The sequence below is a fragment of the Balaenoptera physalus genome (genome assembly GCF_965194825.1).
Source record: "Balaenoptera physalus genome assembly, chromosome: 4".
NCBI classification, from domain to species: domain Eukaryota; kingdom Metazoa; phylum Chordata; class Mammalia; order Artiodactyla; family Balaenopteridae; genus Balaenoptera; species Balaenoptera physalus.
In genome coordinates this window covers 112,924,353-112,936,439 of record NC_138891.1, presented here as the reverse complement: position 1 = coordinate 112,936,439, position 12,087 = coordinate 112,924,353, and the positions used below count along the sequence as shown (strand labels likewise).

The 12,087-nt window shown below is 31.6% G+C and overlaps 1 long non-coding RNA gene across 1 annotated transcript in view; it reads right to left on the bottom strand.

Annotated features, from left to right (window-relative positions):
• Nucleotides 1-649: 649 nt before the first annotated feature.
• LOC309660165 overlaps nt 650-12,087 on the bottom strand; it is a 35,873-nt gene continuing 24,435 nt past the window's right edge. The window contains exon 2 of the long non-coding RNA XR_014263226.1: nt 650-12,087. This exon is cut by the window's right edge and continues 21,551 nt beyond it. This is a non-coding gene — a long non-coding RNA (uncharacterized lncRNA).

Below are 12,087 nucleotides of genomic sequence, written 5' to 3'. Positions count from 1 at the left end.
AATTTTGAATAAAATACAACAAAATGTAGAGAACACAGTTACAAAAAATACCAAAAGCATTTTGGACACAATTTGAATTATGTAATTTTTTTAAGTTTTAAACATTCTTAATATCTAATTGACAGTGGGTATCCAAGAAAGTGTTTAGTAAAATATTTCTTTTTTAACTCAAAATAATTTCTACAAACTATTTGTAGTTTAACTCTTTTGTATGTATATATTTGCGTGTATAATATATATATATTCATATAGATACAGATGCATACATATGAACACATATGTCTTACTTTTAATAAATTCTGTCAATTGCTTATTTTGAATTAGCAGAACATCTCAGCCTGTTCAGATGCCATAATGAATTATGTATGTATACCACAACCAAGTATAATATGATTCTGCTCCATAGTTTTCCAAAGTTAGTAAGAACATTGTGCTTTTACAACAACGATACTGTGCTCTATCAAAATTTGTAGTCACATTATCACCACAGAAACAAATAATTTTTTCTTCAACAGTTTTTCAACTTAGTTTGTAAAAGCATTCAAAAGAGTATCTGATGCTTCACCTTCAGAAGAATAAACTTCAAAAATCTAAACCGCTTTCATAAATTGAACCAAAATAGAGGTCTATTACGGAATTCATCTAACTGATTTTCTATTTGAAGCGCATAATATAAAATCGGCAGAAATATAACATCTTTAAGTTCTTATGGAGCTGAAAAATTCAATTTTCACTTTTTGTATGTGCCGAATTAATTTAGAGAAAGCCTAAAAAGGAGCCAAATTAATTTAGAAAAATAGTCATTTGTTCAAAATAAAAAGTCTTGTTTCACAGAGTAATACATAAATGCCATCCTACAGATGTATAAGTCAAATTTGGGTCTTCAGGCAAATTTTTTCCTAAATACCTACTTAATCTTGAATAAGTGCTGCAGTCTCTTTGGCAGATTTGTATCATACAGTTGCATGTAACTTTAGGTACCAACAGAGACCTGATAGTAGATGGTCAATGTCAGTAAGTATTTTGTGCAAATTGTATGTTTATTTTGAATATTTTGGGGAAAAGGGATGTAGTTCTTGATTTTTTGTTAAGTATAAACTTTATTGGTAGGTTATGCTCATTGTTTCTGAAGGCTATACCAAAAAATTAAAAAGTGACCCCAGAGAATAAAATTAATAAATAGTTTAGTATCAACCCATAAAACAAAGGACAAAACTATTTTAATAAAAGAGGTCATACTATCTTCTTTATACTCTAAGCCAGGACTGTTTGTCCTCTTTTCCCAACACATATTTCACAAAGACCTAATTTATAATTTGTCATATCTCTCTTGGATTATATGCTGATGGGCCACAGGATACCTGGGTAGCACACCAAATGTCCAGCTGGGGTAACAGTATTGAATATTTCTCTCACTAGTAGACACCCAAGATTCACAGGTCCTAGTCATCCTAAGCACTCATGTCAGAGTACACTTCATTTCATCAGTAAGTTGAGCGTATGGGGGAAGTCTCCTAACACATTCTGGCTTACTGTAATAAAAAAATTAGTAATAATACTTCATTAAAAATGAAAAATCCCACCAAGCGTTAAACTGCAGGAGACATAGGGACAGCAGGAGTAAAACAATATGATCCCAGGTACACCAAGATATATGCCACTCTGATTATATGAACTATTCATCTTCCTTTCTCTTGGCTACCATATCATTATTTTTACATTGTCACATAGCAAGAATACATTTTATAGGTGAAATTGAACCTTCATTGATTTGATCTTAGGCTGATTTTAAACTTTGGAATCAACAATCTCTATTAAAAGATTTTGACTTTAAAATTGTTATTAAAGGCAAAGCCATGTAATGTTTGAGTTGATAGAATGTCATTCACGAATATTGGAAGGAGAAATGTACTAAGAAAACCAAAGGCCGAGAGTAGGATGGTGGGTTATAAAAGTGAACAGAGGCATTTTCAGTTACTAATTCACTTACATAATACATATTTATTAATGCAATAATTACACCATTTAACTACACCCATACAGTTTAATAATACTACGTTACAGTGGATGATTTATATTTGTCGGCATTTATCTCTGAACTCTATGAATTACAGCTATAATATGATTTGCTTGCTTTCTTACCTTGCTGTATACTTATTGATACAATCCTGAGGATTTCTATAGTCTTTTGAGCCTGACTCTTTTAATACTTTTGTTGTTGTCCCTGCTGTTTCTGTCGTTGTTATTTTGGCCAGAGTCCATTTTGGAATACTTCTATTCAGGAAGACCCTATCTACTTACAACCTAAAAGATATTTTTATGTTTCTCTTCACAATTGAATGATAACTACATATAGAAATCGATAATCAAAATATTTTCTCCTCAGAACTTTGTAGGCATGGCTTTACTGGTAGATATATGGTGTTTGATACCAATCTGGTTCTGGTTCTTTATAATAAGCCGTATTTTTTCTCCATTTGGATACTTTAATATTTATTTGTTTAATACTGGACTTTTGAGATATCTCACAAGAATGTGTCTGTTCATAGATTTTGTTTTTGTTTTTTATCACTCAGTGAAGATATTTCATTAGATTGTTACCTAAGTGTATCATCTTCTTTGGAGCATTTGTAAATGACATAGTGTTTTTAACTTTGATTTCCACAGTTCATTGTTATAGACATGCAACTGATTTTTGTTTGTTGATGTTATATACTTTGGTCTTGCCAAACGTGGGTTTTTTAGGAGCATCTTGGTAGATTTCTTGGGATTTTCAATGTAGACAATCCTGTCATCTGCAAATAAGGAATTTCCTATCTTCTATTCAATATCTGCAAATAGGGAATTTTCTATCTTCTATTCAATTTTTACCATTTTATTGTTTCTTTTATTTGCTTTATTACAGAGGTGAGAACTTGCTGTACTATGTTGAGTAAGAGTGATGCGAGCAGAAATCCTTGCCTTGTTCCTGAGTTTATAGAGGAAGTGTTCAGTTTTCCACTAGTAAGTATGATATTAGCAGCTTTTCACAGATTCTCTTTATTAAGTTAAGGGTGTCCCTAGTTTTTGAAAGATTTGATCGTAAATATGTGTTGGATTTTATCAAATGCTTTTTCTGGGCTAATCAATATGATGATATAATTTTTCTTCTTTATTATATTGATACAGTGGATTGGTTGATTGAGTTTTGAATGTTGAACCAGCCTTGTATACCTGAAATAAACCCAATTTGGTCATGGTATATAGTTCTTTTCATTCATTGCTGGATTTAATTTGCTAATAATATTTGTTAAAGACTGTTTATTCTAAGTTCACAAGAGATGTTTGTCTGTAGATTTTTTTTTCTTTCTTTTTTTGTTCTACTTCTTTTTTTTCTAGTGAGGTAGAATTTTAACCTGAAGACATTTGAGTCCTATCTCAGTTTATTGTTTTTCTTAGTCTGGACCGCTTGAAAGCAGAAACCTTGGATGTCACTTTCTTAGTCATGAGGTAATTTAAGGAAGCTAGAGTGAGAGAGCCGGCAAAATGTGACAAAAAGTGGAAAACCAATAAATGCTGTGTTATCGCACCAGTGTCAGCAGCAGACTGTAGACAATGGGGCTGAATCCCCTGGGGATGCTGTGAGGAACTAAGTGAATACATCCTGTTATGGATTGAATCATGTTCCCTCCAAAAATATATATGTATTAGATTCCTAACTCCTCATACTTCAGAATGTAACTTTATTTGGAAATAGTGTTGTTACAGATGTAATTTGTTAAGATAAAGTCATACTTGGTTAGGATGGGTCCTTACCAAAAAGAGGAAATTTTGACACAGAAACATAATCAAGGAGAATGTCTTGTGAAGATGAAGGCAGAGAGCAAGGATATGTTTCTACAAACCAAGAAATACCAAAGATAGCCGGCAAACTACCTGAAACCATGAGAGTCATGGAGATGATTCTCCCTCACAGCTCTCAGATGTAAACAACTCCTTGATCTTGAAATTCTAGCCTCCAGAACTATGAGACATTACATTTCTGTTAAGTCACTCAGTTTGTGGTACTTTGTACTGGCAGCCCTAGCACACTAATATATCAATGGGCCCCAGAGAACAGGACACTGGGCCATTTTACTTACGGATTCCTGTTCCCTGTTGCTTGAGGTTTGACCACAATGCCATTAATTCTTTCACACTTTGGGGCTGTGTTGTCCATGAATTGAGAAAAATCCTACAACTTTGGAGGAAGCTCCCAAGGAAAAAAAAAGTCTGAGATAGATGCAGGTGCTTCTGGGAAGACATGCATGTGCGCAGAAAACTCCCCCAAAAAGCTGCAGTGAAGTCAGAGGTGGGCTGACATGATATGACACCAGGGACAATTGTGTCTGCTACAGTAATGGTCCCTGTTCTTCTTACATCATTATTTCCTTCATTCTCTTTTCTACATTCATGTTTTAAAGTTAGACAAATAAAAGCTTTCTGGATTTAATTAGTGATGTTGAGCATCTTTTCATATGCTTCATTTTCTTTCATATTTCTGTATTTTTAAAATATTTGCATTATATTCTATGAATCATTTATTTTTTTCTGACAACCTTACATTAAAGTTTCTTTATGATTAAGGTGACTTTCTCATTGCTGCATCTAAAATCATATATTTTTCTCTGAAGCTTGAAAATTCTACCAATGTATGGTTAAATATCATTTCTTTGCACTGCATTGTGCCAGATCACTATTTTTTAGAGTGTTTTTGAAAATTCTATCTGTACTCTATATTTTGACTTCTCTATTTTAAAATCTAAATAACCAATTCAAAATAGCCTGGAAATTTCTTCCCTACTTTAAATTTGATTTTAGAAGTTAATTCTAAATTCATATGAGTGCATTTTGTGTGAATGAAATATCTATATCTATATCTATAGTTTCATTTACATTTATGAGTATTCTTTAACCACTTATCACACTCTTTCCATTTTTTAACATATATATACAGAAAAGCACATAAAACATCTAATACACTTTAACAAATAATTATATAGCAAATATCCAAGTAATCTATAGAGGAAATGAGGACATAATAAACACAAAATCCCCACTGGGCTCCTTCCTAAACATCCCCCTTTTTGAGGTTGCCACTGTCATTACTTTGTAATTATTGTCTTACCCTCCTTCATAGTTTAAAAAGGTATATATCTGAACCTCAAAAATTATATGATCTAACTTTCCTATTTTTGATCTTTATATAAAATCATTATATTTGTTATTTCAGACTTCTTTTTGTTCAACTCTACAATGGCATTTTTCCTGTGTAGGGGTTATAGTTTCTTATTTCTTTGCATGTCTCATATTTTTGTTGCTGTTGAAAACTGAATATATTTAAAATAATAACAATATGTGGCAACTCCTGTAATCAGATCCTTTTCCTCCCAAGTTTGTTTTTATTGCTCTTTGTTGTAGTTATTTTTGTTGTTGTTCTGTTACTTTCCTGGACCAATTCTGTAAGGTCTGTATTCTTCGTTGTATGTTGTCACTGAAGTATCTACTTAGCAATCTTAGTAGCCATCTAATGATTAGATAGAGATTGACTTAAATGCCTGGAAGCAGTAAGTACCTATCTTTTCTGAGCAGCTTTGTGTGTGTGTTGAGGTGTGCCCTTAGTGCTCTAGTGGGTAGTTTACAGCTCTGCCTTAGACTCCATTATCTGTCTGTACAGAACCTGAGTGTCAGCAAGAGATGAGATTAAGACTTTCTTAGTTCCCTTCTGGTCATGTGCACAACCCTTCAAATGTGCATGTCCTTCTATTTTTTTAATTAATTTTTATTGGAGTATAGTTGATTTAGAATGTTGTGTTAGTTTCTGCTATACAGCAAAGTGAATCAGTTATACATACACATATATCCACTCTTTTTAAAATTCTATTCCCATATAGGTTATTACAGAGTATTGAGTAGAGTTCCCTGTGCTATGCAGTAGGTTCTTATTAGTTATCTATTTTATATAGTGGTGTGTATATGTCAATCCCAATCTCCCAATTTATCCTTCCCATGCCCTTTCCACCTTAGTAACCATAAGTAAGTTTGTTTTCTACATCTGTGACTCTATTTCTGTTTTGTAAATAGGTTCATTTGTACCATTTTTTTAGATTCCACATACAAACGGTATCATATGATATTTGTCTTTCTCTGTCTGACTTACTTCACTCAGTATGACAATCTCTAGGTCCATCCATGTTGCTGCAAATGGCATTATTTCATTCTTTTTTATGGCTGAGTAATATTCCATTGTATATATGTACCACATCTTCTTTACCCATTCCTCCATTGATGGACCTTTAGGTTGCTTTCATGTCCTGGCTATTGTAAATAGTGCTGCAATGAACATTGCGGTACATGTATCTTTTCGAATTCTGGTTTTCTCCGGATATATGCCCAGGAGTGGGATTGCTGACCTTCTAGCTTCCTGGGAATGTTTTGGAGCTTTTCAAACCCTATATGGATATCTCATTCCTCAGTTTTTCCTTTTAAGTTTTTTTGTCTGCCTCTTGTTTGCCCCACATGGCTTTGCCACTTCAGGGAACTGAAATGTTAAATAATTGTTTGATTTTTTAGACAAATGCCCTGGGGAAAGGGCTGTTCTGTACTAAGCAAGCTCCAAGTCAGGTGAATAAGGACAAGTTTTGTGAATTGGGCTTTTCCAAGAAGGTCAAATAGAGACAGTGTTCTGAGGATGGGGCTTTCGAGGGCTTTCCAAACCTGTTCTGTCCACTTCCAAGCTGCCACATTGCTAGTTTTCAGAATTATTTTGGTTGCAAGGCTGCTAGTTTTCAAGACTAGGAAGAGAGGGAAGATACCTGGCAGGTTAAAATACCACAAAACTTACTGATCTTACCAAGATGAACAAATATTCATGGGATCATTGCAAGACTGGTTTATTTTCAGAATTCTGAAAGGTTGATTTTAATAATTTTGACTTGTTCTCCTTGCTTTTGGGGGGACTGGCTTTTGCCATTTTGGAAATGCCTTACTCTCAGTACAACCTTAATTTCCAGTTCTTTGATTACTAATAAGGTTGGACATCTTTTCATATGTGTATTGGCCATCAAGATTTTCTTTTTCTATTGAGAACTGTATAATCAAAAATCTCGTGTTTTTTTTTTTTTTTTCCTATCAAGTTTTTGGTCTTATTCTTATTTACCATTGTGTGTTTCTGCTCTACACAGGATATGATTCCTTAGTTGGTTATATGAGTTGCAAATAACTTCTATTACACTGCGATTTGCCTATTTTCCTTCTCTTATAAAACATTCTGATGAAGAGAATGCCCCATTTTTAACATAATACAATAAATCAATCTTTATTTTTATAGTTAGTGTATTTCCTTTTCCTGCTTAAAAAATATATCCTATATTGAGATTATAAAAATATTATTTTATATAACATTATAAAATATTATAACTGCATTTCACATTTAGGTATGTAATACCTTGAAAATAATTTTCTCATGTAGTTTGAGGTATTAAAACAATCAATTTCCATATGTATACACTATTTTCCAGCACCGTTTATTTAGAAACATTTACTTTACCCACTTATATGCAGCACTATCTCTGTCCTATATCCAATCTCAGTATATGCAAACATATATCAGCACTATTACATTCTATTTGTTTATTCATTTACTGATGTAACAGTACTAGACTGTCTTAATATATATTTATATTTGTTTAGTATTTCATATTTGTTTATACTGAAGAAAATAGAGCATAGAAACCTATAAGGTCAGACCATAGAAGACCATGTTTCTGGGGGAGAACTTGGAGACACATTGGAGATAGTAAATATAAGGACAATACACTATTACGTTATATTAAAGATACTTTCATATAGAGGTTAGTTTCATCGCACCATCTGATGATTTTGTCAAATGAGATAATCTCAGAGTCCTGTTATCTTCATTGTCCTCATTATTCAAATAATTAAAGAAAGAATAATTACTATCAGTAACCATAATTTTCCATAACTTCTTCATAAAAAGGTTGTCTTATTCACTGGTATAAAGTGAATAATAATATATTCAGAATAATATATAATTATACAGAATTAATACTCCATAACAATTTGTTCAACAAATAAAATGAGGATTATAATTTTCATTCATGAATTTAGAAAATAACACAAAATTTTGTTACCTTCTTGGCTTGGTATTAAAGTGAATGTGACCTTTCCTATTTTCTTCAATAATTTTGATTTTTAAAATTTTCTTGACATTTTTCTTAATATTCAAATGCTATTTTTAAACCTGGAAGCAAAAATTTTAATGTAGTTTACTATTATGCATATTTGTCATTGACATTAGTTAATTTCTTCAAAGATTTTATGAAATTTGGCTTTATTTGAATGAAAAATGAAAACTAACTTGTTAAATACAAATAAGACAAATATTAATATTAGATAAACCAACTTTGTTGGATAGAAGTGTTGGTCCTCAGTTTTAAGAAAGTTGCCTATTACAAAATAAGTATGGTTTCTAAAGTGCCTTTATTTAACAATGACTTCAAAGTCTGGACTCAAATATAATTAACAATTATCAATGTTTGATAGATAAGTCAGCCTGACTAATGGTTTTTGCTTTAAGCTCCATTTTATGTAAGTTTATTTTATGTAGTTGTGCTTAAGTCAGGTAAATGCTAGAGGCAATGTATATGAAATGGTAGAAAGCCAATATAGCCTCATGTTAAAACATAGTGGGTTCATTATTGGTAATCACAGCTACAGCATGAAAAAATGTAGAAAATTTTAAACTTAATTATGACAGTAAATTTTTAAGCATTTTCAAATGTTCATAAGAATGTCTCAAGCATAGTAGTGAAAAGTGTGGCTTCTAAAATCAGACTGAATTCAAATCAAGCTATATTGTTTATTAACTATACAACATAGACAAGTTATTTAAACACATTTTGCCTCAGATTTTTCTTGTAAAATTGGAATAATAACAATTCGTATTACACAGAATTGTAGCGATGATTGAATGATATAATACATGCAAAACACTAAGGTCAGGATTAATTAAAATGTTATTTATTTAAGTAGTAGTATATTTATGTGATAATACAAGTTTCAATAAACCAGGCATAGCTTTTATCTATTTATGATAAATTCATCAAGTAAACAGAATTATCACACTCAGAACCAGAGAACATTCGTATTTGTTCTGTTAGTACAAGCAACATCATTCCTCAGGTGGTGTTTATTTTTCTGACTCACTGATTTACACGGAAGTGGTAGATATATGTAACTCTTAACTTTGAAGCAAATAAGCAAATATTAATGTCAATATTTACAGAATTTATCAATCCATAGGATTTCAGTTAATGCGACCTTGATTTTTTATAATTATTTAACTGAAAATTATACTTCATTTATGTTTTACATATAGGTGTACACATATATCTCCATATATGTATATATATATCTTTAATAATATTAAAATGCAAAAATCTCATTTTATCAATATTTATACATATTACTTTGAAATATTTTACAGTTATTTCTCCCACTAATCTTTTAAAAAATATATTACAAAAGGCCCTTTTTATTCTCCCAAGCTTATAAATAATTTGAAAAAAAATTAGCATAAAGAATATGAGAAAACACAAGAAGTCAGGAACAATAGTTTGGAGACAATTATATATCCATTAGTTTTCACATAGCAAATTTTTAACTGAGGCAAGTTAGAGGACAACAATTATGGTGATTTTTCTGGGTCATCGTGACGTCTCTGTTATACCTCTGACTACAAAGGGGCACAGGAAAAATTCTGATGGGTGATGTAAATTTACCTTGATTGTATTTACATGATGCTATGGCTTATTACAGCACACAGAACTGTATACTAAAACAGTAAAATTTACTGTATGTTAATATATTACAATCTTTTAAATGCTCTGGGATATTAAAGGATGAAGATGAGATGACTTCTTATTGTGGGATTTCACCGTAAGTAATCCCCCCAAATAACTGAAATATTAATGAAAATCAATGGCCAACAAATGCTAAAGCAATGATTCTAGTCAAGATCATCTTTGAGTCCTCTGCTTCTGCTAAATTTTATGTTTATTTTTCCTGTCCCATGCTGGCATCCACTATTTTGATTAATATTTTGTATTAAAATGTTACTTCTCAATTTTTCAACTGCTTCAGTGTATACTTTTGTTTTGACTTCTAATTATTCAGCATTTATCAGTGACATGCTATTCTATTTTTACTCTTATTTTCCTTTATATATTGGTGATTTATAGAAAATAGTTCCATGGAAATGAGCTCTGCTAATGCCTTCTGGAACATACTCCTTGTGAAACTACAACCTGCTGATAAAACACAGTGGATTTGATAACTTCCAGTGCTTCAGGACAAGATAAAATGTGAGCTGAATGTTTTGGGCATTTCTACTCTATTCTCTATTCCTTAGGTGTCCTCTCTTCACTGGTTATTTCCTCTCTCTTTCTTAAAAATTGCACACAAAACTATAAACCCTCTAATCAACCAAGTTAATAAGGCTCTTTGCTTACAATTCTCTGGAGTGTTTCTATGCAAGGATGTTAGCAAATAACTGTGCACTGATTAAGAACCTATGAGTAGGATAGCAGTGAATATAAGAATGGATAAAATGGAGCCATTAGCATTCACAATATATGTCTACTAAGCAGGAATTTATACACACAGCTATGGCACAGAGATGACCCATAGAAAATGCACATGTCACTGAATAGATATGAATGAACAGAAATATGAGTTGATCTCTTTTATATTTTTGTAATCCCATCTGAACACTGTTTTAGGATTTTAACTCTCCTTAAGTAATATTTATGCTCATGTATCTGATACACATTTGTACAAAATGTGTATCATGATACATTTCTGATATACAAACATAATTGCTGCCATTTTAGTAATCAAAGACAGTTATGTGCTTCCCTTTCATTTTACTTCAAAACTATCAAGATAGGAGAGAAGATTTAGAGTAAATAACAGAATGTATTTCTATCACCCTAGAACATTATTTAGAGAGGAGAAACCACAGGCATTTATTTATAGTGAAGTCTCTGTATTTTTTTCTTTTTGAGCAAGAGTCTTCTGTGGTCTCACTTAAGATACATAATTTTGGATTAGATGGTATGTACTATTGCCTCACTTTATGAAAACGAAATAGAAATATTCCCTTTTATACTCATATAATAACCTATCAAAGAGGATGTGATACTTACTAAATCAGCTGTTCTCTATACCTGCACAATTAATACAACATATATTCTCTAAATTCATGCTACTATATTATGTGATTTGTACATTTACAAATGTAAATATATAATATATAAATATATTTGTATGCAAATATATAGATATTTATTACGATAGTGGAATTTTAGCAAAAAAGAATATCCCAAACTTTTTCACTTATATTCTAAATAGCTTTTCCCAGTTAAATACACGCATTAATTTTAATTACTGTAATGTACAGAATATTAAAATCATTTAGACTGAAATACGAAGTTACATGTATCAATTAAAACCTGAATTAAAAATCATAAGAATGTATCACTTGCTTCTTTTTTTCATTCTGCCTTCACCAAAACATGCGAATTCAGATGAATAATGACTGCTTCAAATTAGACACCTTAAGACCCACAGGCTTATTACAAAGATGAGGACACTGTTTAAGTCACTTGCCTAAAATCTGAGGCTGCCATCCGGACCTTCATGTGTTCTTCCATATTTGCTAAGTGGTGGATATTTTCTTTATCAAAAACTATCCTGGCCAGATGCTGTCCCTAAAGATACCTTCTAAAACTAAAGAATTTGGAATTGCCTGAGGATATACATAAGTAAAAATAAAGAAATAAAAATAAACACACACACAACACAAATTCTTGAAAGAATGTTGTGTGACAAAAAGTCACTTCTGATACAGTCTCATGATGTAATTGAAAAATCTTCCTTTTCTCTAAAGAAATTGATCTTCATATTGTGAAATAACGAAGGATTGGCATTGCAATCACCTTGGTAACATTCAAGGTGATCTTTTCTAATCAATTCCTGCTGAATATA